The sequence below is a fragment of the Palaemon carinicauda genome, chromosome 17 (assembly GCF_036898095.1).
Source record: "Palaemon carinicauda isolate YSFRI2023 chromosome 17, ASM3689809v2, whole genome shotgun sequence".
In the NCBI taxonomy this organism is placed as follows: domain Eukaryota; kingdom Metazoa; phylum Arthropoda; class Malacostraca; order Decapoda; family Palaemonidae; genus Palaemon; species Palaemon carinicauda.
In genome coordinates, this window is record NC_090741.1 from 98247020 (window position 1) to 98253658 (window position 6639).

Below are 6639 nucleotides of genomic sequence, written 5' to 3' on the forward strand. Positions count from 1 at the left end.
GTGGTATCACTGTCCTTTAACCTATGAGTAGGCTGCTGATTACCATAGTGTGTGGTAGGCAAGATTCGTGGAATTCAAGACGTCTTAGCAAAATCCCTTCGATAAAGGACATATTATCAATGAACTGCTGGTGAGGTGACTTACTACTTTATCAATTTACTCTCTCTCTCTCTCTCTCTCTCTCTCTCTCTCTCTCTCTCTCTCTCTCTCTCTCTCTCTCTCTCTCTCTCTCTATAACTGGGTGAAAATTAATTTTTTTAAATATGCTGATTTCGGTTTGCAAGAAATTTGGATGGAGATAAGTTTAACTAGTCTTTCAAATGTATTTTTATTTTCATTAACCAAAATTAATGATTCAAAATGGATATAAGACTGAAAAACAATAGGGAAAACAATAATTTCAAAATCCTAAAACCTTTTGAATGTGTTTTGGTGGCTTTGATTGGAAATATATATATATTAGCCCAGCGGCATAGTAAGAAATATGAAACCAATTGTTCAAATTGTTCTAAAAGCACCAAAATTGGCACACATGTGGATTAATACATTCTGAACAATTTTGGATATGGAGGCATTCAAGATTCTCCCCGTAGCACATTTGGCGGCCATTTTTCAAAATGGCCGCTATTTACCGTTAGCGTCATTGAATATGTACCATAATTTGTCTTTTTGTGGATGCTAAAGGTGATAAGTGTGCTAGAGGTGATAAGTATTGTACAATTACACATACTTCTGTGCTTACCAAATAATTTGGCTACCATTTCACAAGAAAATGAATTTTACTTTGCAGCGGCAGCGTTGGTGGCAGTGACGGCGGCTGCAGTAATAGTATAGTGTTGATAGTCATGGTGCTTGTAGTAGTAACTTGTGGTAACATGGTGGTGTTTTGTGTCTTTGCAGGTGAGGCAGCAGCAGCACCACCTGACATCAGAGACGCGTTGTTCCAGACTGCAGCCATGGCAAAGAAGTTCCAACTGGTCGATACTTTTGAGCAACGTACTCCCACAACACCTCCTGAGACAAACTGGAAGCTGTGTCTTATATGTCAAGAGGAGACAACAGAGTCACTTGTCTGCCCAGTACTGTCTAAACGCCGAGACCCTGGGAGTGGATACACGACAATGGCTGCAAACTTGGTCAAATTTGATGAACTCGGAGAACTGCCAAGAACTGTTCAGTTACAGAGACTAGATGAAGGACAAGGTGTTGAGGCGACAATGGTTGCCCACCAGGCCAAGTGGCATAAAACATGTATGCTCAAATACAATAACACAATGCTACGAAGAGCAGAGAAGAGACGCATCGCAAGCAGCTCAGCATTTGATAGTACTGACAATGTCCAGGCCAAGCGCGCCAGAACACACTCTTCAGAAGCCACTACCAGCGGCACCTCCTGCTTTTTCTGTGGAAAGTCTGGCACAGAGACCCTACATGAAGTAACAACCTTCCAGGTGGACACACGCGTACGGAAGTGTGCAGCGCAAGTTGGGGACAATGAACTCATAGCCAGGCTCAGCATGGGTGATATGGTGGCTCTGGAGGCCAAGTACCATTCCAAGTGTTTGTTGGCTCTTTACTATCGTGCAAAGACCACTGTAGAAGCCGAGCAGAAAACTGACCATGAAGGTGTAATGTCAAGAATCGTACTGGCTGAACTGGTCCTGTATATCGAGGAAACCCACCTAGAAGAGGGCACCACCCCAGTCTTCAGACTCGCAGAACTTGTAAAGCTATACACAACAAGAATGGAACAGCTCGGGGTTGTTTTGTGCCAGAAAGTTAATAGCACAAGGCTGAAAGAGCGCCTGTTAGCCCAGATACCAGGCCTGAGATCCCACAGCAAAGGCCGAGATGTTTTACTAGCGTTTGATGAAGACATTGGTGAAGCGCTAGGCAAAGCCTGGGAGCAAGACTGTGACACTGAGGCAGTTCACCTTGCGCGTGCTGCACAGATAGTTCGTCGATATATGTTTGAAGACACTTACCAATTCCGTGGTAAAGTTTCCTTCGAGTTGATAGCAACAAAGTGGAGCTCTTCAGCTACCTCTCCACCATGCTTGCAGAGTCCTTTCAAGAAGAAGGCAAGGAACTGGTCGTCACTGATGGGGAGCAGGTGATCTGTGTTCCACAGCAAGAGGAGGTCAACTCACTCGCACCATGCAACCAAGAAGAGGCAGACACCCGCATGATGCTACATGTAGCACATGCTGCACAACATGGTCACCACCAGATACAGGTTCGAACAGTAGACAGTGACGTCGTGGTCCTAGCAGTGATGGTAGTCCAGAAACTACCAGCTGGAGACGAACTCTGGGTAGCCTTTGGGACAGGCAAGAACTACCGCTACATTGCAGCCCATGAAATAGCTTCCTCCCTTGGTCCAGAGAAGGCATGTGCTCTTCCAATGTTTCATGCCATCACAGGGTGTGATACTGTGTCAGCCTTCGTCGGACATGGGAAGAAATCTGCCTGGGCAACATGGAACACGCTGCCAGAACTCACTGATGCCCTGCTGAGTCTGGCAAATGCACCCACAAGCATCCAAGAGGATACAATGCATGTCATCGAGAGGTTTGTCATAATCCTGTATGACCGCACAAGCAAATGCAAGGACGTCAACAAGGCGAGAAAGCAGCTCTTTGCAAAGACGAACTCTGTTCAGAACATCCCGCCAACCTACGCTGCTCTGGAGCAGCATGTGAAGAGATCTGCCCTTCAGGGTGGTCATGTCTGGGGCCAGGCATTGGTACCAACGCCCGTGCTCCCTCCACCAACAGACTGGGGCTGGCATCGGAGTGATGATGGGCTCTACACACCACTCTGGACCACACTCCCTGAGGCATCCAAGGCCTGCTATGAGCTGGTGTCTTGCGGATGCAAGAAAGGCTGCAAAAACCGCTGCAAGTGCAAGAACGCTTCACTGCAATGCACTGGTCTATGTTTCTGTGAAGGCGAATGCCAGTAGATTGGGACAGAAAACTTGCTAACCAACATTATGATCTGTAGACATTCATAATTCTGGTGACCAGATTTGAAAAGTTCGGAATCATAATTAACATAGTGTGGCAAAATCTACGTTATTGTATTACATGTATGTACTGCAGGATTACACAAGTACTGTGCCTAGAGACTGGGCTTTTGGTCGACTATATAACTACAATCTGACCATACTGTAAACTTCCCGTACTCTGTGTATTATTTTGACTAGCAATTTTGCCAGCAATTTGAAATAAAAAAGTAACTTGAGCAATTAAAGTGTGTTCCTGAAATCAGGTACTGGTTATTAGAGGTATTATGTCATTGAGTATTGAAATCTTCATCAAATGTCCACTTTTTCCACAAAATGGCGGCCAGTTTGGGGGCCATTTTTGAGAAGATTCATCTAAATATCTGTTAAACATTTATTGATGTTAATTCTGATGTAAAAAAAAGGGAATTTTGGCCCATCTAGCACCAAACTAACGACACATAATGAAGTCTATGTAATGACGCTAATGTTAAATGGCGGCCATTTTGAACAATGGCCGCCATATCTTCCTAAGGGCTAATCTTGAATGCCTCCATATCCAAAAATGTTTAGAATATATTAATCTACATGTGTGCCAATTTTGGTGCTTTTAGACCAATTTGAACAATTGGTCTGCTATGCCGCTGTACTATATATATATATATATATATATATATATATATATATATATATATATATATATATATATATATATATATATATATATATACATATATATATATATATATATATATATATATATATATATATATAAATATATATATATATAATATATATATATGAATATATATATATATATATATATATATATATATATATATATATATATATATATATTATATATATATATCCTGTATATATATATATATATATATACATATATATATATATATATATATATATATATATATATATATATATATATATATATATATATATATATAAAATGTTAACTGTTGAGATACTAGCACAAGAGCCTTAATGGATCCTTTAACTGGCCAGACAATACTACATTGGACTCCTCTTTCTGGTTACAGCTCATTTGTCTACCCATACACCGAATAGTCTGGCCTATTCGTTCCAAATTCTACCCTGTCCTCATACACCTGACAACATTGAGATTGCCAAACAATTCTTCATCATTCAAGGGGTTAGCTACTATACTGTAATTGTTCAGTGGCTACTTGCTTCTTGGTAAGGGTAGAAGAGACTCTTTAGCTGTGTAAGCAGCTCTTCTAGGTGAAGATGCTACTAAATAAAACCTTTGTTTTTTCAGTCTTGGTTAGAGCCATAGCCTCTATACTATGCTCTTCTACTTTCTTGGGTTAGAGTTCTCTTGCTTTAGGGTACGCTAACTGCTCTATCTTATTAAGTTTTATAGTTTATATATGAAAGATTTTTTTTAATGATGTTACTGTCTCAAAATAATTGAATTAGATTGTTAATCACTTCTTTTGTTATTTATTTATGTCCTTATTTCTTTTACTCATTTGGCTATTTTCCCTGTTGGAGCCCTTGGGTGTTTAGCATCCTGCTTTTCCTACCCCAATTATAGCTTATAATGGATGCTCCTATTGCTTATATTCCTTAATTAAAGTATTTGGCTAACAATGTTTGTTAAGTAATACCTTAGGACTTAGGTTTGCAGGCACAGTCATGTCTTCAGCCAATGTCCCCTGTACTGGGTGGGTTGAGTAAATGCCCAAGAGCAAGATTATTACCGCTTGTTGATTTTCATTATACTCTATCTTTCTTGATACCCTTTTCCCGCTTTCATAATTCAATAGATGTCCTGACCTTGCCTTAAGTTTTGGGGAGATACAGAAGCCTAAGGTCTCCAATAATTGCATTGGACCTTTAACTAAGGTTCAAGGAGGTTTTTTTTTTTTTTTTTTTTTTTTTTTTTTTTTCACATTTCCCCTATATATAAGTCCGGATCACCTTGTAAACGAATCTATAACTTTCAGGAAGTTTTCACTATGGTAACTTTTTCTTCTGGTACAAATACTCCTGCTACCCATTTTATAGACAACTTAACTTTCTAACATTTAAATCAAAGTAGGGTTCACTGAGCCAGACTTATTGTTAATGATTCCGTCTAATTACTGGACAGTAACACATTCATCATTGAAATACTGGCATGAAATGCATCCACTTCTTCGTTAGTGGTTGGTGGTTATATTTTTATTCTACTGCAACGACACATTTTGTTCTACATTCGATAGTCAGGAAACCCTCCACTAAAATATAATTTTTCTCAAAACTTACAATTCTATCTTTTCATCATCTTATCATTTCTTATCAATAAAATCTCAGCAAAAGCAAAGGTTTTCGGTGGCCTGGTGGTAGCGTCCTTGCCTGGTGATTGCCAGACTGGGGCTCGAATCCCGTTAAAACTCGTTAGTTCCTTCGCTCGCTGCAAACTAACTATTCTTTTAATCTAAGGGTAGGCGGTTTGGGGAGCCTATAGGTCTATTTGCTGAGTCACCAGCAGCCATTGCCTGGCTCTCCTTGGTCCTAGCTTTGGTGGAGAGGGGGCTTGGGCGCTGATCATATGTAATTTGGTCAGTCTCTAGAGCATTATCCTGCTAGCTAGGGCAACGTCACCGTCCCTTGCCTCTGCCATTCATGAGCGACCTTTAAACCCTTACACCTTTAAAAAGACCTCGTGAACCTGCTAACAAATAAGCAAAACGTCCCAAGCATATAACGTCTATGATGGAAGCTATTACTAATAAAAACGAAAAGTTAACAACACCATTTTCGAATCATAAATTTGGATACCAGATCCAAAAGATTATCCGGGATCCATTTGTAACAAAATACGAAAAAGAAAAACATTAAAAAGTTAGAATTGAAAAATTCAATTAACCAGGGTAGCATCATGCAAAATCAGCATATGTAAATGCAATGACAAGTGAAATTGAGGGACGGGTTTTGTTTTGTCCACCGAGGATTTTTTTTCATAAATGAAGAACATCTCTGGATTGCACAACAAAAAGGCAGAGCGCTTATGCTAACATATTTTAGTGGACAGAATAGTGCTTTATTGTTTAATAAGAACGTCGTATATATATATATATATATATATATATATATATATATATATATATATATATATATATATATATATATATATATAGATATACTGCATATATATATATATATATATATTTATATATATTATATATATATATATATATATATATATATATATATATATATATATATACATATATATATATATATATCATCTCTGTTTTTCTTTTATTTATCTAGAGCCCAAACTCATGTGCTATTTTAAGGAATATGGTAAGCGAGGATTGCAAATCCTATGGTGTTCTCCTAATAAGAACAGCGTCATCAGCATACTCTATGTCAGCTAATATCCAATTACCAATCCAGTCCATTCCTTCTCCGCCATCTCCAACTGTCCTACGCATTACAAAATTCATGAGGAGAATCAACAACACAGGTGACGACACATTCTCTTGGAGTACTCCACCGATCACTGGAAATTCAGTTGACTTACTTCACTAACATTAAACTTGCACTTGTTATGGTCATGAACAGACTTATTGTATTTTACATATTTAAGAGAAATTCCATAA